Genomic DNA, 26,869 nt, shown 5'->3' on the forward strand with positions numbered 1-26,869 from the left:
ATTCACATTGACAGTGATGAGAACGATGAGACGGAAATTGATCTCTCCTGCTCATCAAATTTTGATTCAGAAGATGGAAATCCAGGAGACAAAGCATTGGGAAGCTCTGAGGAGGCAAGTAAGGCTTCAGGATATAAAAATGGGCTTTACTGACCCCTTGTTGGAGAATATGTTTGACCCCTTGCTTATCAAACACCCTTTATCCCCAGAATGGTTCCCTTCCCAACAGTAGCAGACTATATCAGCTTCTGGCTGAGAAGACAAATCCCTAAGGAGGTCAGATCAAGACTGAGGTCCAAGTGCCCGCGCCCATCCCTTCCTAATGAAATCGATATGACCCCAGAACTTGACCCTAGGTTTGTTGCCTTTATAGCCAAGGGTGCCAAAGACCCTAGGAAAGGGATTGACCAAAGCCTAAGATCGTGTCAGGATCACCTCTTAGACTTAATAGGCCCATTAACCAAAATCTTTGAACTAGCAGAAAATGCCTACATTGGTGGCATACCTGTTGACCCGAAAGAGTTACGCCAATGGGTGCAGATTACCATCTGACTGATTGGCAATGCTAATACTGCTATTTCTAATGAACGGCGAAAAGGAATTCTTCTAAAGATTGACCCAAAACGAATTGAACTAGCAAATAAAGATAGAGGCCCCTCTTGTCAAGGACTCCTCTTTGGAGAGGATTTCATTTGGGATATGGCTAAATATGTCGAGGCCTTCAGCTCTATCCAGAAGATGCAACGTGATATAAAGAAAGCATTTTTTCCAAACAAAATATTTGAAAGGGCTGGGCAAATGCGGGGTCGTTTCTCCGGCCACGGACAGTCATCCTTTCTGGGACAAGCCTCTAAATGTTAGCAGACATCCTTTTATGGAGGCTAATCTTTCTTCCTGCAAAGGCAGAGAAACAGTACAAGACCATTCCGGGGAGAGAGAAGAAACAGAGGTTTCTCCACAGGTAAGAACCTTGAAAGACCCTTTAGATACCCTATAAAGGTGGGAGGGAGACTAGCCCTTTTCTCTGGGAATTGGACTATGATAACTCAAGACTCATGGGTTCTAGATACAGTTAGGGGCTACAAAATAGAGTTTGTAGATCCCCCATCCAAACCAAAAAACCTCGAGAAATAACCTTTTCTCAGGAACAGAGGAAACTAGTCCCCCTAGAAGTGAAAGAATTGTTAGCCACAGGGGCAATAAAGAAGCGCTCACAGAGAGGATTTGTAAGCAACATATTACTAGTAGAAAAGAAAGACAAAAGACAGAGACCTGTCATGAATCTGAAAAGCTTAAATGAATGGGTAACATACCACCACTTCAAAATGGAGGACAAATACCTCCTGAGGGATGTTTTGAGAAAGGGAGACTGGTTAACTTGTCTAGATATAAAGGATGCCTACCTGACCATCCCGATTTAGCAACCACACAGGACATTCCTCCAATTCACATAGGAAGGAAAACTTTGGGAATTTTGCAGCCTCCCCTTCGGCCTTTCTTCAGCCCCTTGGTGTTTCCTCAAGATACTTCATCCGGTAGTAGCATAGCTTAGGGAAAGGGGCATAAGGTTAATTGTTTATCTGGATGATATCCTTATAATGGGTTAGTCCAAAACAACGGTAGCTCATCACACACATCTTACCATCCGCCTACTTCAACATCTAGGCTTTGTAATAAACACAAAGAAATCTTGTATAATACCAAACCAAGAAACACAATTTATGAGTTTCATGGTCAACACTCTCAGTGCAGAATTGAAATTACCATGGGAAAAGATAAAGACACTTTGGAGAGAGCTCAGAAAGATGCTATCAATGAAATTCTTTCCATTGAAACTTTTGGCAAGAATCCTGGGTCTTCTTTCTTCAACCATCCAGGCAATTTTTCTGGGACCTCTACATTACAGGGCCCTTCAGAGACTGAAAGCAAAAGCTCTCAAGACCAATCTCTCTTACTCACAATTGATTTGCCTAGATCAGAATTCAATGAAAGAACTGACTTGGTGGCTCAAGAACGCGGAAGCCTGGAATGGCAGGGCAATCTTTGGGGAAACCCCAGAGTTAGTAATAGAATCAGATGCAAGCCTAGAAGGTTGGGGTGCCACATGTGGGGACACATCAATAGGGGGTCGTTGGACACAACTCAAGAAGGATCTTCACATCAATTGCTTGGAGCACCTGGCGGGTTCCTTTGCGGTTCGAAGTTTCACTCATTATTCTGTGAAATGCTGCATTATGCTGCGCATGGACAATGTTCCTGCAGTGAAATACGTCAACAAGATGGGGGAACCACACCCCAAGGGTCTTACGGAAATAGCGATAGCGAAAGGGTTTTGGAGCTATTGTTTGTACAAGGGACTCTCTGTTACAGCAGAGCACATTCCTGGTATGAACAATGGCATAGAGGTTGGATTCTCAAGGAATTTCAAGGATTCCAGGTCCTGGAAACTAGACTGAGTCGTATTTATAGCAATTCAAGACAGATGGGGCCCGTTTGAGACAGATCTTTTCGCGGGCAGCTTGAACACTCAGTTGAAGAGCTTCTTCAGCTGGAAGCCGGACCCTCAAGCTTCGGGGGTGGATGCCTTCCTCCAGGACTGGCGGGACTTAAAGCCTTATGCCTTCCCGCCGTTTGTCATGCTTCCACGCCTTCTCTTGCATGCCCGTCGTTACGTGCAGAACATGCTAGTGATAACTCCTCTTTGGAGGTCGCAGGCATGGTTCCTAGTCATTCTAGAGATGTCTGTAGAATTCCCAATTCTCATACCACCTTTCAGGGAAATACTTCTGGGTCCAGAGGGCGAATCTCATCCTCTCATAGACCAAGGCCTATTGATTTTGACGGCATGCAAGATTTCACATGAGAATGGGAAATCCCAGGACTTTCGCAAGATGCTTTCCAACTCATTTCTGAGTCTTGGCCATCTGGAACAAGAAAGGTGTATCGACAGGCGTGGAATAAATGGGTTCACTGGTGTATTCAACAGCACTACGTTCCCGTTTCAACTGATTTAGTTCACATAGTTAGTTTTCTATTGGAACTCTTTGCTTCTAACCTATCTTACAGAACAGTTAATGTCTATAGATCAGTGATAGCTGCAGGTGATTCCTTAGTTGACGGTGTCTCGGTGGGACAAAATCTTCTGACAGGGAAAATTATGAGAAGTATGAGGGTTCCTAATCCTCCAACTCCTAAATATACGGCCTTATGGGACGTAATAAATGTTTTACAACTTTTATCCTTTTGAGGTGATAACATTAATATCTCTCTTAAACGTATCTCTTAAAATCTTACTGTCTTACTTTGCTTAGTTTCTTTTAGACGAACGTCTGATCTTAGGATTTAGACGTTGTTAGCAGAGCTTATCAACTTGAAGGGGTTTGTTTTTATCTTAAGAAAAGGACAAAAACTATGTATTCTTCAATCTTCTACCCTTCCTACCCTTTTAATGAAAGTCTATGTTTTTGTCAAGTGCCTAAAATAGTATGAAAAACGGACTGCCCTTTTGAGAGGTATTGAAACTCAACTTCTGATCTCTCATAGATCCCCTCATAAAGCTGTCTCATCCCCCACGCTTACAAGATAGATGAAAGAAGTGATGAATGAAAGTGGTGTGGATGAGTCTATCTTCGATGCACACTCACTCAGAAGTGCTTTGGCATCTAAAGTCTTTGTGTTAGGTGGAGGGTTCCAAGATATTCTTAGAGTCGCTGACCCTATCGAATGAAAGAATGTTTAAAAAATGTTATTTTAGACAGATCAATAATGTGATTGATAATGTGCTTCATTCACGTTAAACTTGCATAATGTTGGCCTTCGTGTCATGCCATAAAATTTAGATTTTTCACAACCTGGTGGGCAGAAAATCTGGATTTTATTAAGGACACAGAGGCTAAGATTATCCCACCTCTTATTAACCCGTCCTGGGTTTAATCCTTTTGGCCTATCGTGTCTGATTTTCTTTCAGAATAAATCACCTTTGGATTTCGATTGTTTTAAGAAAATTATTCATGTCATTTCAAAGTTATGTTCCTTGTTCAAAGCACTGGTCTAAACAAAGAAGGAAGATGGATGTGTGCTCAAGCCCTATATACTGTATTGGAATGTTGTTTGAGTTCTATATTCTCTTCATTGTTACTGCTTTGCTGTGGCAATAAAGGAGATTTGCATAATCTTAGCCTCTGTGTCCTTAATAAAAATCCATATTTTCTGCCCCCCAGGCTGGGAAAAATCTGAATTTTTTTCCAACATGTCTGTAAAAACCTATGACATTGTAGGCATTTTATTTCGGAAATTGTGCCATAAGGACGGGTTTTTCAAAATGCTTTGGGAGGAAGAACTCGACTTAGTCTCTTTAACCCCACACTGACCAGCCTCACTTGGTTGTCCTTAAGTATAAGCAGATAAAATAAGTTCTCATTAGGAACTGTTGGTAACGTCCAAAAAGAATTAGCAGTTTTATCAGATCTTTTTCCAAGAGATATTGCTTTAAAATGCGCTGCCTGCTCCCAAAATATTTCAAAATGTACCTTGATGAACAACATCTTTAGGTCCGCATAGAAAAGAGGCCTTTCGTGGATGCAAATTTGGGGCTACTACGTAAATCACCTGTTTCAAATGTCATTCACTTGGCACTTGCTATCACTGATGAACGTTTTTAGGAAGGTTGGTCTAAATATTTTTGCAAATTTTATGTAGTTTATTTGATCTATAGCATAGTCTAATCACATCTTGACTTTTCTACCCATTTCCGTGGCAGGATGTTTTCATTCAGATCCCCCAGCTTGTTATAGTATGAATCCATCCTTCACTGTCAAATGCCCAACTCCAATTTATATGGCAATTTTTGAAGAATGAAAACCTATGCTGTTTATTGATTAGTGCCCCTTATAGATATAAATGTATATGCTCAACATTTAAGAATACATTTGAAATTACCTCTCCAATTTATTTGGCAATTTTTGAAGAAAGAAAACCTATGCTGTTTACTGATTAGTGCCCCATATAGATATAAATGTATATGCTCAACATTTAAGAATACATTTGAAATTACCTCTCCAATTTATATGGCAATTTTTGAAGAAAGAAAACCTATGCTGTTTACTGATTAGTGCCCCATATAGATATAAATGTATATGCTCAACATTTAAGAATACATTTGAAATTACCTCTTAAGAAATTATCTCAATGATTTTTTGTTATTGTGAAGGTCGTACTATGCCAATACTGACATTGGAACCTTTACATAGGACATGTCTCCAGGAAAAGAAGAACGTGAATGTTACATAATTCATCATTGCTGGTCTGAACATCCTTGATCCTTCCTACAGAGCATCAACACAGGTCCCAATCATCCTCGAGGAGCCCTGTAGATGTTGTTGACCTCTTCAATAGGAGGCATTTTAACAAAAAAAACAGGTTTACTTTCTTTGATTAATCCAGAATTTTCAGGAGAAATGGGAGGAGGAGATAACGTTAAAACAGCCAATATGTTTTTTTTGTATCTCTTGAGAGGTGAGGGCTTTCCCTTGGACAGACACCCAAATAAAATCAGCACTTTTTCAAAGGACTTGTGCTGAAAAAGTCTCCAAAGTTACAGAATGTAGAAATAATCATTGGTGTGGAAGCAATTTGTCTTACATATGTGATATAAAATAGATCATATGGGGCAGAGGAAAGAAGCATTGGCATAGCCAAAAAGTCTAGATTTGTGTAAGAAGAATACTTCAATAATATGTTGGGCCTGCCGTCCTTAGAAGAAAGTCCCATCATCTAGGAGCATTTTAGGATACAACAATATTAAAGCTGGGAGGATGGGCTTGCTAAGCTGACTGCATTAGCAGAGTCGGGATGCACTCTCAAGCAGGAGTGTTTTCAAAAGGAGTTGATGATGTTTGCATTGTAAGTGGTGAATTTAAAATGTATACAAAGCAAAATATTGCATAGTAGGTTGTTTAAATAAAGGGCCAGTATTGTCTTTCTATTTTTAAGAAAACCTGTGTCATTGCAGGTTCATACATGTATAAAAAATGTTTAAATCCAACAACACAGAATTTTGATCGCAAAATAAAATAAATCAATGTGTAATGGTGATTAGTGAATAGTACTGTGCCTATATAGGAGGCTAAGACTTCAAAATAACACTCCCTTGATAAACAAACGTGTCACAAATAAGCATAAACAAATGTTGTGACAGTAAACTAAATATATCCAAGAACACACTGATGACCAACTGCAAGCTGCATATGATGTAGGATCTGTAGTCTAGTAAAATCCCTACTGCTACCCCATTGCCAAAACTTAATGGGAACACAAATGGAGAATTAACTATAAATGTATGTGTGTGCATGTGCATGCGTGTGTGATTGCGCTTGTGTGCGCGTGTATGTGTTTGAGTGCCTGGGCGCGTAGCTATTAATTTAAATTTTTGGTAAGTTAAAAGGGAAGCTAGCTCATGGATATTACTGGAGATGGAAAGTTTTGGATTTATAAACATGGCCTGTAAGACTACTCTGTTGTGTTCTGATGCCCTGGGAGTGTTCCAGATCCTTTAGTGTGAGGTTATTCCAGAGTGAGGTGCCTAGTGGCGAATTCTATTTTTGCAGGTGCAGCCATGTACTTAGGGGCAGATTTATGAGGTCTGGCGCATCTCTGCAAATCAGCAGGGATGCGCCAGAACTGATGTGTCACGCAATTCCCTCCTTGCGGCACCACAGGTGCGCCGCATTTTCAATGCTGCGCACCGTGGTGCAAGGAAGGGCAGATGTGTGACGCATCTTGTGGTTTACGGGCGGCGCATTGCTGGAGTAGCGTCGCAAGTGCGACGCAACTCCTGCAATGTACAGAGGCCACCCATACATAACGTGGTGCGTCACTCCTTACGCCTGCTTCAAGCAGGCGTAAGGATTTGACGCAGCAGTCTCGTAAAACTGACTCAGTGAAATCTTGTAGATTTCACTGCGTCAGTTTTACGGGGCTTTCATACGAGGGAACGCCCACTCTGCGACAGAACGCCCACATGAAACCTGACGCAGGTTTCATGTGGCGCAGGGCTTTACAAAGTGACGCATCTGCCTAGATGCATCACCTTATAAATAGGGCGCAGGGATGCGCCACGTTTCTGCGCCGTTGCGCCACGCAACAGCGGCGTAAACGTGGCGCAAGTCCATCATAAATCTGCCCCTTTGTCTTTAGTATGTATATTTTCAAAATCCCAGAACAACAACGAGTCTGACTACCACAGATTGTTGTGGGAGTACTTCATGGAGCTGGCAATTCCTTTCAGAACCATTCACAGTGAGCCACTCTAAAAGTGAGCTGCGGTAGCTGAGCCAGGAGAAAAAAATGGGCCCTGGAGCTCTACATTTAAGGTCAATAATTTCATGAAATTATTTCAATCGGGTAAATCGTTTCACAATTCTAGTGAAATCTAGTGATCAATAACTAAGGTAGAAACACTAGCTGATTTAGGTTTAATGAGACCTGTCATAAACTAAGAGTTGGGGACGTTTTCTTGCAAACTATTTCAGCAGATGAGGCTGCTTGAATATGACTTTTGTCACCTGTCCTCTGCTAAATGCCACAAACGGTGTTTCCTGGACAATCCTTTTTCATGCCCATTTTATATAAGGGCCTCATTTACTACATTATGATGCACAACAGCGCAGCAAGCCTTCCTGCAGTGCCTCCATGTGTCAAACTAAAAGGGCAGGAATGCTGCACATCTACAAGATACAGCACATTTCTGCCCTTCTCCCCTGCGCTGGCGCACAAACAGCAACCGTGCGCCAAGGCAGACACCCTTGCACCATGGTGCAGGGTTGCCTGAGTTGTAGAGATGATTGTCCCTTCCTACACAAAAAAAATAGTTAATGGTGTTTTTCCCCGTTTATGTGTGAGGCAGAATGCAGCACACATAGAGAGAACAAAATATGAGGATTTATTTCTCCTCGTAACGCCACTCCTATGCCTCCCCTGGGGAGGTGTAGGATTCTGGAGCATTCCCTGGTTCACAACACTTTTGTAAATCTAGGAATGTTTCAGATTCCATGGATGTGGCGTAGGAACACCTAAAGCAACATGCATGGAATGCCCCTTCACGCAGAGTAATGTGTGAAAGGGGCCCATATTTAAAAGGCCATGAAAAGTCAAACAGTGACCTACTTGGTCTTGTAAATATGGGTAGGTAAACTGCGTCGCCGGTGCATCAAAGAAAGGGACTCACTGGCAGCTCAATGGCCTTGTAAATTAGGGTCTAAGTGGGGACATAGTGGCCATAACGATGCTTAAAGTGTTCTCAATATTACAAAAAAAATCTAAGATAACTTATGAGGGTCTCAGTGAATAAAAGAGTTGGGGTATATTCACTAACAGCATGACAAGTCTGCCTTCCCCTGTTTTCCCAGGCTTTGCATACAACTTGCTGAATTAATTTATGCTCAGCTTTATAGTCCAATGTTAACTGTATCTTACCTATACAAACTCAACCATGAAAAAAACATCTCAACTTGGACTCGCATTATAAAATGTTTTTCGCAAAACGTGCATGGAATTAAAATATTGACTACTTTCAAATCCTTAAACTGAGCAATTCTCAAACTGATAATTACAGAAGAAACGATAGTATTATATTAAAATTATATACCACTTCCTCACCTGGCACTTCACGTACATCTCTTAAAGAACACACGTGCCAAATTACTTCAAAACCAAACCACAGGCGGAAAAATACTGGTTCACTGTGTAAGAGAGGTTACATTTCTGACCCGTGTCTGTGTCCCTCATTAACAGCTGACATTCATAACTCCTACAGAGGAAAAAAAAACGCTCAAGACTTCTGAGTACAATTTTATGGCACATATTAAGTCTGTAAAACGGTGCATTTATTTTAACTGCCATTGACATGAAATCTCTGACTACACAAAAAGGAACAAATGAGCCATTCAGTATTAAACATTCAAAAAATGTTGAAGTGTCTCGACGATTTAGGGGTATTTATTCTGATTACAGGGACAATGAATATCCTGAGCTTGTGAAAACTGTTACATTAGCACCACAACACAAAGTGCTGATTTAATGAAACAGTAAAAAAATGTTATTACTGATATTGCTTCCTTCAAAATTCAGGGTTATTCATATCGTTTCATTATGCACTCATTGTCTCACAAACTCTTTTCATGGCTTAGTGACCTCTAAATGAGACTATTTCAAATTACTACTAATAGAATTTTCATGCAATCATCTCAACAGGCATTTTGTGTTTACCAAAATATAGCTGCAGGGGGTTCTGACGGGAGACATTTGGTGCATAACTGGATTCCTCTTTTATAACAATCATTTTCTGCAAAACCTGCATCGCTTTCTCTTTCTTCAGTGCAAGCATCATAAAAACACGGATAATCAATGCACCAATGCAAATACCATAAGAAAGAGAACAGTAGAACGCAAAAAGAGGGCTCACACTTTTTTGTTTACGTACAATGGCTCGCATGTTCCCCAAATTTGCTCAAAAACGTATGGGCCAAATTTACAAGCAGGTGCCGCAGTGTGGCACCTCAAGCCATTTGGCTCCACTATGCTGCGGCACTTTCAGAGCACGTGAATGCGACATATTTAAAATAATGTCACATTCCTGTGCTCTTTCCTGCACTGGTGCACAAACAGCAGTCATGCGCCCGAGCAAGCACCTTTGCACCATGGTGCAAGGATGCCTGTATCATGGGGAGGTTGTTTTGTGCAGGAAGGGGTACCTTCCTGCAAAAAAACAATCACTACAGGCATTTTCCTCTTTCAATGTGTGCTGTAGAGTGCAGCACGCATTGAAAGAGGAAAAAAACGAATAGAAATAAAAACGTTTCTCCTTGTTGCGCCTCGCTACGCCACCCCTAGTGTGGGGTAGTATATTGACGCATTTCCAGGTTTACAAATCTTTGTAAACCTGGAAATATGTCTGGTTTCCATGGTTGTTGCATGGGAACACCCACAGCAACCCCCATGGAACATCCCTTTCACGCAAAGTGCTGCGTGTAAAGGGCCTGCATTTAGAAGGACAGGAAAAGCCATGCAGGGTGGCTTTTCCTGTCCTTGTAATTATGGGGCAGAGAAATGTTCAGCCTGTGCGTCACAAAAAATGACGTACCAGTGGCGCAAGGGACTTGTAAATCTGCCCCTAAATCTTTGAAGAGTCCAGTAAGTTCAAGCACATATTAATGTTTAAGAAGATAGCTGTACAATTGAGGAAATATTAGGTAATTTGTTACCTCTTTATATAAATAATGTGCACATGGAATGGGTGTTGTACCTTGTCTGCCTAGGCCCCTCATTATAATTCTACTCAACACACATTGACAGGAAGAACTACAAAAACGAAATATCTATTCAAGGTAAACCAAAAAAAGCTTTGCTTAGTGCAACTGTATAGGAGCATTTTTCTCTATAATACGATATTTCACTTCCTGTTCTGTAATGATGAAATTGTTCCCTTAATGTGGGTAAGACCAAGTATGTTGCTCTATATGAACAGGTAATTTCATCTGTTTCGAATTACAGCTCTCATGTATTCAGTAACAGCTGACTCAGTAATGCAGGGAAACTAATGCGACCTGGACCAATTCTGAGGCTGAAATATTCATGAGTAATCAAAATTTGTTTCTACAATTCAGGTTGAAAGATCACATATGGATTTTCACCAGGGAAACATCACTAATGTTGATGAAGACATCAATATTCATGGAGCTTACAACATCTCTGCCACAATGGCTGATAAATGGATCTATGCAGAATAAATCACACATTCTCAATGTTTGGGGGATGGGTGTGTGTGTTGGTAGATTGAGATTGAGATGAAACACATTATCTTACTTTAACGCCGCAAGGAGCACACAGTTTTTTTGTGTACAATATGAGTTCTGTTCCCTCATTGATACACACTATGTACCCTGAATGATCTTTAAAAGATGATATTAAAACTGGGCGCGTCTATGATTATGCTTAGTTGTGGGCCAAGTGTTACTAGACATTATGGGGCCGATTTACTAAGGTTTCTAACAATTGGAGCAAGCCGCTTGCTGCTCTGTGTGGTGTGAATGCAAAAATGCATAAATATACCTTTTCTACTAAGACATGGCACTCTTCTGCCCCCTCCTTTCAATGGCACACTTCAGGCTTCCTAGCGCCAATGAGGCACCCTTGCACATTGCTGCAAGGATGGCTGCTTTACGAGCAAGATTGTTTTTGTACAAGAAGAGGTACCTTCCTGAAGAACAACAATCATGGAAGGCATTTTTCTTTTTGTGTTTGTGCTGCAGAATGCAGCACTCTACAAAGAGGAAGTTCTCGTCGTATTAAGCATATTTCTCCACGTTGCGCCTGGGTCTGGGAGGCTCACCATTTAAGCTCAATCCCAGGTTCACAAACTTTTGTAAATCTGGGATTGCATCAAAAACCATGGGTGGGTGCTTGAGAAATCCAATGCTGCACCCACAGAACGCCACCCTGTCGCAAGGCAATGCAAGGTAGTGATTTGTGCTGCATCGCGTTATTTTGGATTGACTAACCCATGCGGAGCCTCGCATGGTGGCTTTGCATGGCTTAGGAAATCCTACATAAGGACATGCTATGCCTTGCTATGACCCACAAGGGCAACAAAAGCCCTTAAGTTGCCCAGTATGCAACATACATTTAATATTTCAAATTGTTATTAGGCCAAACAATTAAATGCCACAGTTGTCAAGCTTCTTTTACTACTTCATTCATAAATGTGAGTTCTTTAAGAGGTGACATCGCCTCGAGGCCTGGTTTGGCTGCCACTGATAAGTATTGTCCAAGACGTTTAAACAACAGATAGTCTATGTGCCCAGCTATGAACTGGTTGCAGTAAGGGGTGATGGCAAGGAGTATGGTGGTAGTATCTTCAATGTTTAGACTACTCCATTTGGTTGTGATGTATGTGCATAAGTACAGCACAATCCGTCACTCACCAAAGTGGCATGCTCAATCCTAGAGCTGTTCCTCATCAAGGGTGACAATTCAAGATGGGCCTCTGAGAGACTTTTTCCTGCCTGGGTGAGCAGGTAGTGGTGGATACATCATCTTTGTGTTTAATATTACGCAGGGGCGGTTGTTGTGTACAATTTCTCCTACTTTCTGCAGTTCATAACTGGCTATATTGGTTCTCTGTTGTATGAAGTGTATTCTCTAGTGAGGACAACCTATTACCTGTCAATCAACTTTTCCTCTCAATTGCTTCTATGTGGCTTACTTTATGCCAAAAATGTGTCTTACACACTTCTGTTGTTTGAAGTTATGAATACACACACATATTATTTTAGTAGGATTTTAATTTACATTTTTAAGTGAAGTTAAGAAAAAAGCGACTTCTGTTTCAAACACCTTTTTGAAACAGGCATGCAGAAAAACACAAATTGCATAGATAAAAACATATAGTGAATTGCAAAACTATCTGAAATGGAGAAATTATGGGTAGGAACCTCAAATGATGGATTAAACTCCAAACTGATGAAATACGCCTTTTTGTTTTCATTCAGGCTATTGAAGAGGTTGGAGATAAAAGGAGGAGGATAGAAGAGGGAGATGTATGTAGGCTCTACCAAGGGGTAGTGAAGATATTCCCAACATCAGCTCTGTAAGTTACTTTGTAATGGGACAAGGAGGGTTCCACAACCTTTGAGGGTGAACCGCACAGGGGTGCCATTACACCTACCACCTCTGACGGATTGAGCTACTGCCCGCTACCAAACCCAGGATGAAGGATCCTGGTGTAGATAGCTAGGCAGTGCTTATTAGGCCATTTAGTCAGGAGCAGCACCAGTGGAGAACCCCTAGATCAAATTATTGAGGTAATCAAATTGGCACAAGTCTATTGGGAGCCTTTGCCCTCTTCAAAATAAAAACTGCTGCACTCATTATGTAATGTAGACTCTCGGATTTATTCTGTAAATAGGTCCCTTTAATGTTGCTTCTTTGCTCTAAAGAACGCACTATTGTAGTTGTATGCTGCTAAAATTAGGAGCACAAATAGAAATAAATTAATCACTGTAAACAAAGGTTTCAAATGTGTACGCAATTGCTAAGTGACTAGGCTTTGTCTTCACAACCTTATCAGGTATCAGACAGTGGTTGACAGGAAGAACAGCCTAATTTGCTACACACACAACCACCTCTTTCATCACTCATATCAGCCAAGAGTCCACAGTCAGACATTCTTTTTTCTTTAACCCATATCATTGCATTTTTTTGGGACGTGGCCCTTTGTGCATGGTCATCACCAAACCTTTGCCTTCACCCTTCTGTTTTCTGAACCCAATTTGTTGACCTTAGGACTCCCTGCACTTCACCACGTCTAACCAGTGCTAATGTGCTTGTTCTCTCTCCTCTAAATATGGCAGAACAACTTATACCCAAATGGCATGTTTAATTAATGTATAAGTCCCTAGTTAAGTGGTACTACATGTGCCCCAGGCCAGTAAATTAAGTGCCAACCATGGGCAGGAGCCTCACATCACACCTTCCCACTGGACTGACGTGCAGTGCAGCAGTGATGGGGCAGTAGCCTCATTCGCACCTCGCACCAGACTGCTGTGCGTTGTTTCAGTGATGGAGAGGGACAGAGCAATTGTGGCCGCTTTCTCCAGCTGGGAGGAATTCTCTGGGAGGGAATTTTCTTGTTGGCAGCGCAACAACGTGCAGGCAGCCCAGCAGCCGGCGGGTGCAGTGTTCACACCGGAACAGTATTGGAGCATCTTCCAATGACCCACATCTCTCCCTGCTGGGGCGAGAAGTTATTTCTACGGTTGTGCTAGCTGAGAGGTGCTGGTGAGGACTTTCGAGGTTGGCGAGGGACTCCCTGTCCCAGAATCCCATGTTGACACAACTGTCATTCCCGCGCGAGCACTTAAAAGTGTGTTACACCTCCCACAGTGGGCCTGTCCATGCCCATCAGACACTGGAGGAGGCTGGACTGAGCCACTCCCTTCGGTCCACAGTCTTTAGCCCTGGTGATGTGCCTCATGGGAACAGTCCAGCCCGAACTGCCAAGCCATGTCTTCCCTGGACCGGAAACTAGCTTCCGAGGACCTGTTTCTGGCATTCCAGCCGTCTGGAAAGGCGCATGGAAAGAAAGTACGGCCAAGTTGGATTCGAGTGGGTGTTGGATTGATTTGTCAGAACAACAGCGTTGGATGTTGCCTGATGCATATGTGCTTGCAGTAGTGACAATGGCGCATGGAGTAGCGCATATAAGTTCTAAAGGAATCTGTAAGATGTTGGCTCCGGTCTGGAAGAATGATGGGATCAGTAAATGTGCAGAGAGAGTGGTGAAAAATTGTATGGTATGCCTGATGCATAATCCTGGCAAGGGAACTCCAACTCCTGCTGGTCACTTCGCTCCTCCTTCCTGCCCCTTTGAAGTGATTCAGTTAGATTTCATACACATGGATCGCTGTAATAATTTAAAATACGTCCTGGTGGTAGTTTGTGCTTTTTCCAGATGGATCGAAGCATATCCACTAAAGGACAATACTGCCCTATCAACTGCCAAAATTCTTCTCAAAGAATATTTCCCTAGGTATGGAATGCCACGGATTGTATGGTCAGATAACGGAAGTGAGTTTATAGGGAAAGTTATGCAGAGTGTGTGTGCCGGTTTGGGCATTCAACAGAAGTTCCACAGTGCAAACCATCCCCAGTCTGCTGGTTTAGTTGAGGGTTACAATGGCACCCTCAAATTAAAACTAGCTAAAATACAGGCATCCACGGGTTTATCCTGGCCAGACGCACTGCCCTAGGCTTTGTTATCAACGAGAGCAACTGTACATTCTAGAGTAGGGCTTAGTCCCTACGAAATTGTTTTTGGCCGCCCGGCAAATGTTTGGGGTGTGCCTAGGCCAAAGGAGTTTTGTTCTCTGGAATATCCTATGTTGATCGATTACCTTTACGACTTGACTGCTAAATTGAGTCTTATTCACCAACAGGTTTTCGACGCATCGCCAAAGCCTCCGGAGAGTCCAGGACATCAGCTGAAACCCGGCGACCACGTTGTGGTCAGAAACTTCGCGAGGACGAAGAACCTTCAACCAAGATTCGTTGGCCCCTTCCAAGTGTTGCTTGCGACAAGAACCGCTGTTCGTCTAGCTGGTCCCAAGCACTGGGTACATGCTTCTCATGTCAAATGTGTACCTTTGCCACTTCCTTACGACGACTGGGTGAAGAAAGGAATTGGTGCCTCCGAATTTGAACAAACGCCAAAGTTCATCCCTTTCAGTGATGCCGAATTGATTACCGACACTCCGAACTCTGACTCTCCTCCTGAAAAGACTCCTTTGAACTCTGAACATTTGTCCTCTACATCAGAAAAAACTCTGTCATCTGCGAACCTGAACACTGCAACAGTTACTAGTGATACGTTATTTGCCGATCAAACAGTTCCTGCAAACCAAAGATACAACTTACGACCTCGTAATATGGACAAATAAAGCAGGCAACTGCCTATTGTGATATTTTGAAATTTTGAACTTTTGCCTTCAGCCAGGAAGTTTGCTATTGTTTTATTGTTTTTAAAATTGCCTTGCCGTCTGGGTAGCCGTAGGGTCGTGGCTGTGTGCCTAGTTGAATCTGCGGGGGTCTGACACAAGGTCGATCTTTCTGTTGGTTCTGGGAACTCCCAGGGCTGATAGAGGCATTTTCATCTACGTACACATCATCAGTGGTCGCGAGCGGATTGTAGAAGATGGAGCTTCCTGCGCTGCAACGAGAAAATGTGATTTATGTTCGCAGAAACAGACTTTACAGAATTCTTCACAGCAAATGCTTTTTGATACAATGTGCCATTACATTTTTGATTGTCTTGATAACGTTGATGGGTGGAATCGTCTTTGGTATGAGTTTGATTTTTGTACCAGTAACTACAGTACCTCCCCTTGATCCTGCTACTTCTACTGTTTCTTCCATACACTCTTTTCACTTGTTTCCTGAACATGAGCAAGCTCGACGCTCTGAATTCATCAATAACACTTTTGTACAGCTCTTGCACCAACACCAACTAGTAGTTAACACTACAGACTGCTGGGTGTGTGGCTTGATACCCCACACTATGGATAAAGGCATTCCCTACCTGGTTTTGCCTTTTACCTATAATGGATCATTTCAGGCCCTTCAAACTATCTTTGCTTATGCCCTTGAAACCTATCCTCCACGTCCACCACGTTCCACTAAATATAACTCTGCCAACAAAGCCTTAGTCCAGGGAATTATTGACATGATCAAGGACGTCAATAATACTCCATCTTACCCTAGAGACGAATTGGAATTCTTCAGAGTATCGCCTTAGTTTGGGAGAAAGCAAGCGTAAAAGCTCAACTCCAATCTGGGTCGTACCTCACCGGGGTCAGGTCTGTTTGCAAGGAAATGGGAGAAATCCGAGAGCTCAGCTAGGGAGGAGTGAGTGCGTAGAGACTTACGTGTTTCCGTCTAACTCTTCCCCTGCTTTTCTTACTGCTAGGGGTACCTACTTCATCTGTCGAGACAGGGCATATACATGGTTGCCTGCTGACTTTTCAGGATCATGTTATATTGCTCGATTATTGCCTCCAACATACACTGCTTCATCTGATTATCACAAGACCAGAGTAGCAAGAGGTGTCTTCAGCAAGGAAGATACCGCTGGTCAGGAAGCTGGAGACTTCTTCAAAGGTTTCCTTCCGTTCTGGGGGCCTATGGCCAATAGTAGAAACATACGTCAGCTAACACGGGTAGTTGAATCTACTATTACCGAAACTGCTGGTGCCGTTAGCAATTTGACAGCTGAGCTTCAGGCGGATAGACTTATGACGTTGCAGAACCGTATGGTTCTAGACGTAATACTTGCAGATCGAGGTGGGGTATGCAGAATGATCCAATCGAGCTGCTGTGTCTTTATTCCCAATAATGCTCCAACAGTCTATGAGGCGATCTCTAAACTACACAAGATTTCCGACTCTATACACGTAGACAAGGGAAACTGGTCCTTCATGGAGTGGTTTTGGACTCTGATCTCAGCGTGGGGATGGAAGGTTCTGATGGTCATTGGTGTCATCTTAGTATTCCTATTCTCATGCTGCCTGATTATCCAGTGTGGTCCTGCTTTGTGTAGTCTCTGTGCTGCAACCTGTTTTAGAAAACCACCTGCGTTTGGAGAAAAGGCGCGAGAAAGGATGATGATACAACAACATGTCACTGACCTGATGAGCATAGAATTAGACTCTGACATAGACTGAGTAATTGCCTATGTAAGGGCAAAAGGAGGGTCTGAGGTTCCGTGACGATTTGAACCCGTGTTTTCAATATTGTCGGAAATACATAATAGTGGTATCAGCGAACCGCAAATGATCCATTTAGCATATCCTGGTGTTTTCGCTACGCTACGAGCAAGAGTACTCCTGTATCCAACACATTTCTGATCTACCCATGGCATCCATCTTAGATCATGGCAGCCATTTTGTGTTTCTTGCCCTCACATACGCAATAACCTCTGATCACTTCATTTCGATTAAGGACACGTAGCCTTAGCCGGAGATTCACCTCTCTAGTGACACGTGCACCTTAGACCAGATCACGCTGTAGCTGCATGACTCGACAAAGGCTGCCTCCTCTGCCCGAGGCCAGCCCTGCTGAACTGGTTCTCGTGTCCGTTGGCCTGATCACGATTAGGCGGCCGAAGCTGGTAGCCTTGCCCATTTACAACCCACAAACATCTCTTATCCTGCTTTTCTATCTTCTGCACCTGGCTCTGCTCTTTTCCTTCTGGGCCTTTATTAGGGGGAGGTAACGAAATTTACGATGAGGCGGTCCGGGTCCTGAATGAAAAGTTGACATGAGATTATGATGGAAAAGTGGGAACCTCTCATTCGTAATGTTGTATCATCAGATATTGTCGACGATTCCTGTGCAACGCCAAATATTTATTGTTTAGGACACAAAGGTTTGGGAATGTAGTAACATGTGAAGAATTTGCCCGAAGCCCAATTTTCAGTATATAAGGAGCAGCCCTCTTTGTACAAATCGAACAGGCTCCTAGATACTGCCCATGCGTAGTTTCTGTGACTTCTGTGTCCCTGCAGTAATAAACCTTTGGTCTTTGACGCCACCATCGAGAAGCCCGTGTTTCTGTTTATTCGTGCACCAAGACAGGTGGAACTCCGGGGTCTTCGGGTGTTGTTCCCTGACACCTCTGGACGGAACCAAAAAAGTCCAGAACTCCACCGGAAACAAGCTTCAGAGACCGGTTTCTGGCATTCAAGCCGTCTTCAGCCCGGCTTGCTTGAATCCAGTGGCAAAGTGAGCAAGGGACTCACGTCTGAGCATACCCTGCCACACTTATGGTGGCCAAAAGCGGTACAAAAGGGGGTGGTGATGGACGGAGCATCTGAATCAATCAAACACTCACACCCAGTCAAATGATCCGGGTTTAATCCATCACCGTTCTTTAGCCCACTCTGCCACCCCAGTTCAGACATGGCTATATGCAAATCAGTCTGACCCTGTGCCTCATGGGAACAGTCCAGCCCAAACTGCCAAGCCATGTCTTCCCTGGACCGGAAACAAGCTTCCGAGGACCGGTTTCTGGCATTCCAGCCGTCTTCAGCCCGGCTTGCTTGAATCCAGTGGCAAAGTGAGCAAGGGACTCACGTCTGAGCATACCCTGCCACACTTATGGCGGCCAAAAGCGGTACAAAAGGGGGTGGTGATGGACGGAGCATCTGAATCAATCAAACACTCACACCCAGTCAAAAGATCTGGGTTTAATCAATCACCGTTCTTTAGCCCACTCTGCCACCCCAGTTCAGACATGGCTATATGCAAATCAGTCTGATCCTGTGCCTCATGGGAACAGTCCAGCCCGAAATGCCAAGCCATGTCTTCCCTGGACCTGAAACAAGCTTCCGAGGACCGGTTTCTGGCATTCCAGCCGTCTTCAGCCCGGCTTGCTTGAATCCAGTGGCAAAGTTAGCAAGGGACTCACGTCTGAGCATACCCTGCCACACTTATGGCGGCCAAAAGCGATACAAAAGGGGGTGGTGATGGACGGAGCATCTGAATCAATCAAACACTCACACCGAGTCAAAAGATCTGGGTTTAATCCATCACCGTTCTTTAGCCCACTCTGCCACCCCAGTTCAGACATGGCTATATGCAAATCAGTCTGACCCTGTGCCTCATGGGAACAGTCCAGCCCGAACTGCCAAGCCATGTCTTCCCTGGACCGGAAACAAGCTTCCGAGGACCGGTTTCTGGCATTCCAGCCGTCTTCAGCCCGGTTTGCTTGAATCCAGCGGCAAAGTGAGCAAGGACTCACGTCTGAGCATACCCTGCCACACTTATGGCGGCCAAAAGCGGTATAAAAGGGGGTGGTGATGGACAGAGCATCTGAATCAATCTAACACTCACACCCAGTGAAAAGATCTGGGTTTAATCCATCACCGTTCTTTAGCCCACTCTGCCACCCCAGTTAAGACATGGCTATATGCAAATCTGTCTGACCCTGTGCCTCATGGGAACAGTCCAGCCCGAACTGCCAAGCCATGTCTTCCCTGGACCGGAAACAAGCTTCTGAGGACCGGTTTCTGGCATTCCAGCCGTCTTCAGCCCGGCTTGCTTGAATCCAGTGGCAAAGTGAGCAAGGGACTCACGTCTGAGCATATCCTGCCACACTTATGGCGGCCAAAAGCGGTACAAAAGGGGGTGGTGATGGACGGAGCATCTGAATCAATCAAACAGTCACACCCAGTCAAAAGATCTGGGTGTAATCCATCACCGTTCTTTAGCCCACTCTGCCACCCCAGTTCAGACATGGCTATATGCAAATAAGTCTGACCCTGTGCCTCATGGCAACAGTCCAGCCCGAACTGCCAAGCCATGTCTTCCCTGGACCGGAAACAAGCTTCCAAGGACCGGTTTCTGGCATTCCAGCCGTCTTCAGCCCGGCTTGCTTAAATCAAGTGGCAAAGTGAGCAAGGGACTCATGTCTGAGCATACCCTGCCACACTTATGGCGGCAAAAAAAGGGGTACAAAAGGGGGTGGTGATGGACGGAGCATCTGAATCAATCAAACACTCACACCCAGTCAAAAGATCCGGGTTTAATTCATCACCGTTCTTTAGCCCACTCTGCCACCCCAGTTCAGACATGGCTATATGCAAATCAGTCTGATCCTTTGCCTCATGGGAACTGTCCAGCCCGAACTGCCAAGCCATGTCTTCCCTGGACCTGAAACAAGCTTCCGAGGACCGGTTTCTGGCATTCCAGCCGTCTTCAGCCCGGCTTGCTTGAATCCAGTGGCAAAGTTAGCAAGGGACTCACGTCTGAGCATACCCTGCCACACTTATGGCGGCCAAAAGCGATACAAAAGGGGGTGGTGATGGACGGAGCATCTGAATCAATCAAACACTCACACCCAGTCAAAAGATCTGGGTTTAATCCATCACCGTTCTTTAGCCCACTCTGCCACCCCAGTTCAGACATGGCTATATGCAAATCAGTCTGACCCTGTGCCTCATGGGAACAGTCCAGCCCGAACTGCCAAGCCATGTCTTCCCTGGACCGGAAACAAGCTTCCGAGGACCGGTTTCTGGCATTCCAGCCGTCTTCAGCCCGGCTTGCTTGAATCCAGTGGCAAAGTGAGCAAGGGACTCACGTCTGAGCATACCCTGCCACACTTATGGCGGCCAAAAGCGGTACAAAAGGGGGTGGTGATGGACAGAGCATCTGAATCAATCAAACACTCACACCCAGTCAAAAGATCTGGGTTTAATCCATCAACGTTCTTTAGCCCACTCTGCCACCCCAGTTCAGACATGGCTATATGCAAATCAGTCTGACCCTGTGCCTCATGGGAACAGTCCAGCCCGAACTGAGAACAATGTCTTCCCTGGACCGGAAACAAGCTTCTGAGGACCGGTTTCTGGCATTCCAGCCGTCTTCAGCCCGGCTTGCTTGAATCCAGTGGCAAAGTGAGCAAGGGACTCACGTCTGAGCATACCCTGCCACACTTATGGCGGTCAAAAGCAGTACAAAAGGGGGTGGTGATGGACGGAGCATCTGAATCAATCAAACACTCACACCCAGTCAAAAGATCCGGGTTTAATTCATCACCGTTCTTTAGCCCACTCTGCCACCCCAGTTCAGACATGGCTATATGCAAATCAGTCTGACCCTGTGCCTCATGGGAACAGTCCAGCCCGAACTGCCAAGCCATGTCTTCCCTGGACCGGAAACAAGCTTCCGAGGACCGGTTTCCGGCATTCCAGCCGTCTTCAGCCCGGCTTGCTTAAATCCAGTGGCAAAGTGAGCAAGGGACTCACGTCTGAGCATACCCTGCCACACTTATGGCGGCCAAAAGCGGTACAAAAGGGGGTGGTGATGGACGGAGCATCTGAATCAATCAAACACTCACACCCAGTCAAAAGATCTGGGTTTAATCCATCACCGTTCTTTAGCCCACTCTGCCACCCCAGTTCAGACATGGCTATATGCAAATCAGTCTGACCCTGTGCCTCATGGGAACAGTGCAGCCCGAACTGAGAAACAATGTCTTCCCTGGACCGGAAACAAGCTTCTGAGGACCGGTTTCTGGCATTCCAGCCGTCTTCAGCCCGGCTTGCTTGAATCCAGTGGCAAAGTGAGCAAGGGACTCACGTCTGAGCATACCCTGCCACACTTATGGCGGTCAAAAGCAGTACAAAAGGGGGTGGTGACGGACGGAGCATCTGAATCAATCAAACACTCACACCCAGTGAAAAGATCTGGGTTTAATCCATCACCGTTCTTTAGCCCACTCTGCCACCCCAGTTCAGACATGGCTATATGCAAATCAGTCTGACCCTGTGCCTCATGGAAACAGTCCAGCCCGAACTGCCAAGCCATGTCTTCCCTGGACCGGAAACAAGCTTCGGAGGACCGGTTTCTGGCATTCCAGCCGTCTTCAGCCCGGCTTGCTTGAATCCAGTGGCAAAGTGAGCAAGGGACTCACGTCTGAGCATACCCTGCCACACTTATGGCGGCCAAAAGCGGTACAAAAGGGGGTGGTGATGGACGGAGCATCTGAATCAATCAAACACTCACACCCAGTCAAAAGATCTGGGTTTAATCCATCACCGTTCTTTAGCCCACTCTGCCAACCCAGTTCAGATATGGCTATATGCAAATCAGTCTGATCCTGTGCCTCATGGGAACAGTCCAGCCCGAACTGCCAAGCCATGTCTTCCCTGGACCGGAAACAAGCTTCCGAGGACCGGTTTCTGGCATTCCAGCCGTCTTCAGCCTGGCTTGCTTGAATCCAGTGGCAAAGTGAGCAAGGGACTCACGTCTGAGCATACCCTGCCACACTTATGGTGGCCAAAAGCGGTACAAAAGGGGGTGGTGATGGATGGAGCATCTGAATCAATCAAACAGTCACACCCAGTCAAAAGATCTGGGTTTAATCCATCACCGTTCTTTAGCCCACTCTGCCACCCCAGTTCAGACATGGCTATATGCAAATCAGTCTGACCCTGTGCCTCATGGGAACAGTCCAGCCCGAACTGAGAAACAATGTCTTCCCTGGACCGAAAACAAGCTTCTGAGGACCGGTTTCTGGCATTCCAGCCGTCTTCAGCCCGGCTTGCTTGAATCCAGTGGCAAAGTGAGCAAGGGACTCACGTCTGAGCATACCCTGCCACACTTATGGCGGTCAAAAGCAGCACAAAAGGGGGTGGTGATGGACGGAGCATCTGAATCAATCAAACACTCACACCCAGTTAAAAGATCCAGGTTTAATTCATCACCGTTCTTTAGCCCACTCTGCCACCCCGGTTCAGACATGGCTATATGCAAATCAGTCTGACCCTGTGCCTCATGGGAACAGTCCAGCCCGAACTGCCAAGCCATGTCTTCCCTGGACCGGAAACAACTTTCCCAGGACCGGTTTCTGGCATTCCAGCCGTCTTCAGCCCGGCTTGCTTGAATCCAGTGGCAAAGTTAGCAAGGGACTCACGTCTGAGCATACCCTGCCACACTTATGGCGGCCAAAAGCGATACAAAAGGGGGTGGTGATGGACGGAGCATCTGAATCAATCAAACACTCACACCCAGTCAAAAGATCTGGGTTTAATCCATCACCGTTCTTTAGCCCACTCTGCCACCCCAGTTCAGACATGGCTATATGCAAATCAGTCTGACCCTGTGCCTCATGGGAACAGTCCAGCCCGAACTGCCAAGCCATGTCTTCCCTGGACCGGAAACAACTTTCCCAGGACCGCTTTCTGGCATTCCAGCCGTCTTCAGCCCGGCTTGCTTGAATCCAGTGGCAAAGTTAGCAAGGGACTCACGTCTGAGGATACCCTGCCACACTTATGGCAGCCAAAAGCGATACAAAAGGGGGTGGTGATGGACGGAGCATCTGAATGAATCTAACACTCACACTCAGTCAAAAGATCGGGGTTTAAACCATCACCGTTCTTTAAGCCACTCTGCCACCCCAGTTCAGACATGGCTATATCCAAACCAGTCTGACCCTGTGCCTCGTTGGAACAGTCCAGCCCGAACTGCCAAGCCATGTCTTCCCTGGACCGGAAAAAACTTTCCCAGGACCGGTTTCTGGCATTCCAGCCGTCTTCAGCCCGGCTTGCTTGAATCCAGTGGCAAAGTTAGCAAGGGACTCACGTCTGAGGATACCCTGCCACACTTATGGCAGCCAAAAGCGATACAAAAGGGGGTGGTGATGGACGGAGCATCTGAATGAATCTAACACTCACACTCAGTCAAAAGATCGGGGTTTAAACCATCACCGTTCTTTAAGCCACTCTGCCACCCCAGTTCAGACATGGCTATATCCAAACCAGTCTGACCCTGTGCCTCGTGGGAACAGTCCAGCCCGAACTGCCAAGCCTCGCCTTCCCTGGACCGGAAACAAGCTTCCGAGGACCGGTTTCTGGCATTCCAGCTGTCTTCAGCCCGGCTTGCGTGAATCCAGTGGCAAAGTGAGCAAGGGACTTACGTCTTAGCATACCCTGCCACACTTATGGCGGCCAAAAGCGGTACAAAAGGGGGTGGGGATGGACAGAGCATCTGACTCAATCAAACACTCACACCCAGTCAAAAGATCCAGGTTTAATTCATCACCGTTCTTTAGCCCACTCTGCCACCCCGGTTCAGACATGGCTATATGCAAATCAGTCTGACCCTGTGCCTCATGGGAACAGTCCAGCCCGAACTGCCAAGCCATGTCTTCCCTGGACCGGAAACAACTTTCCCAGGACCGGTTTCTGGCATTCCAGCCGTCTTCAGCCCGGCTTGCTTGAATCCAGTGGCAAAGTTAGCAAGGGACTCACGTCTGAGCATACCCTGCCACACTTATGGCGGCCAAAAGCGATACAAAAGGGGGTGGTAATGGACGGAGCATCTGAATCAATCAAACACTCACACCCAGTCAAAAGATCTGGGTTTAATCCATCACCGTTCTTTAGCCCACTCTGCCACCCCAGTTCAGACATGGCTATATGCAAATCAGTCTGACCCTGTGCCTCATGGGAACAGTCCAGCCCGAACTGCCAAGCCATGTCTTCCCTGGACCGGAAACAACTTTCCCAGGACCGGTTTCTGGCATTCCAGCCGTCTTCAGCCCGGCTTGCTTGAATCCAGTGGCAAAGTTAGCAAGGGACTCACGTCTGAGGATACCCTGCCACACTTATGGCAGCCAAAAGCGATACAAAAGGGGGTGGTGATGGACGGAGCATCTGAATGAATCTAACACTCACACTCAGTCAAAAGATCGGGGTTTAAACCATCACCGTTCTTTAAGCCACTCTGCCACCCCAGTTCAGACATGGCTATATCCAAACCAGTCTGACCCTGTGCCTCGTTGGAACAGTCCAGCCCGAACTGCCAAGCCATGTCTTCCCTGGACCGGAAAAAACTTTCCCAGGACCGGTTTCTGGCATTCCAGCCGTCTTCAGCCCGGCTTGCTTGAATCCAGTGGCAAAGTTAGCAAGGGACTCACGTCTGAGGATACCCTGCCACACTTATGGCAGCCAAAAGCGATACAAAAGGGGGTGGTGATGGACGGAGCATCTGAATGAATCTAACACTCACACTCAGTCAAAAGATCGGGGTTTAAACCATCACCGTTCTTTAAGCCACTCTGCCACCCCAGTTCAGACATGGCTATATCCAAACCAGTCTGACCCTGTGCCTCGTGGGAACAGTCCAGCCCGAACTGCCAAGCCTCGCCTTCCCTGGACCGGAAACAAGCTTCCGAGGACCGGTTTCTGGCATTCCAGCTGTCTTCAGCCCGGCTTGCGTGAATCCAGTGGCAAAGTGAGCAAGGGACTTACGTCTTAGCATACCCTGCCACACTTATGGCGGCCAAAAGCGGTACAAAAGGGGGTGGGGATGGACAGAGCATCTGACTCAATCAAACACTCACACCCAGTCAAAATATCTGGGTTTAATCCATCACCGTTCTTTAGCCCACTCTGCCACCCCAGTTCAGACATGGCTATATGCAAATCAGTCTGACCCTGTGCCTCATTGGAACAGTCCAGCCCAAACTGCCAAGCCATGTCTTCCCTGGACCGGAAACAAGCTTCTGAGGACCGGTTTCTGGCATTCCAGCCGTCTTCAGCCCGGCTTGCTTGAATCCAGTGGCAAAGTGAGCAAGGGACTTACGTCTGAGCATACCCTGCCACACCTATGGCGGCCAAAAGCGGTACAAAAGGGGGTGGTGAAGGACAGAGCATCTGACTCAATCAAACACTCACACCCAGTCAAAAGATCGGGGTTTAATCCATCACCGTTCTTTAGCCCACTCTGCCACCCCAGTTCAGACATGGCTATATGCAAATCAGTCTGACCCTGTGCCTCATTGGAACAGTCCAGCCCGAACTGCCAAGCCATGTCTTCCCTGGACCGGAAACAAGCTTCCGAGGACCGGTTTCTTGCATTCCAGCCGTCTTCAGCCCGGCTTGCTTGAATCCAGTGGCAAAGTGAGCTAGGGACTCACGTCTGAGCATACCCTGCCACACTTATGGCGGCCAAAAGCGGTACAAAAGGGGGTGGTGATGGACGGAGCATCTGAATCAATCAAACACTCACACCCAGTCAAAAGATCTGGGTTTAATCCATCACTGTTCTTTAGCCCACTCTGCCACCCCAGTTCAGACATGGCTATATGCAAATCAGTCTGACCCTGTGCCTCATGGGAACAGTCCAGCCCGAACTGCCAAGCCATGTCTTACCTGGACCGGAAACAAGCTTCCGAGGACCGGTTTCTGGCATTCCAGCCGTCTTCAGCCCGGCTTGCTTGAATCCAGTGGCAAAGTGAGCAAGGGACTCACGTCTGAGCATACCCTGCCACACTTATGGCGGCCAAAAGCGGTACAAAAGGGGGTGGTACAAAAGAGGTACAAAAGGGTACTCCTCAGGACATGGACTGGAAAGTGGCCTGCACTGATGCAAAGTCTTGATGGGGCGACTTTGTAGCTTCTTGCGGAGGCACTGAGATTCTCGCAGTAGTTTTTCTGGTCCATCCTCGATCTATTGTGGTTTTTGGTGGTGCCCGGTGCTTAGAACCTCTAAAGGGAGTCTATCCGGATTTAATCACAGTTTTCAAATAGATGTTCGTTACAGATCGTATCCACCGAGTTTGCGCTTTGTATGTTTTCACTCGATACAACGAACCGCTGGCAGCTTCTGCGTTGGACGTCAGCGCGCTGACGTCCAACGCAAGAGCTTTGCATTAGTACAGGCCACTTTCCTGTCCATGTCCTGAGGAGAACCCTCAAAATATGTCCGGGTTCAAAACGCGTTGACTCTGTGTTGGAACAGGATTCAGGAAGGGCGT

The sequence above is a fragment of the Lissotriton vulgaris genome, chromosome 12 (genome assembly GCF_964263255.1).
Source record: "Lissotriton vulgaris chromosome 12, aLisVul1.2, whole genome shotgun sequence".
In the NCBI taxonomy this organism is placed as follows: Eukaryota; Metazoa; Chordata; class Amphibia; order Caudata; family Salamandridae; genus Lissotriton; species Lissotriton vulgaris.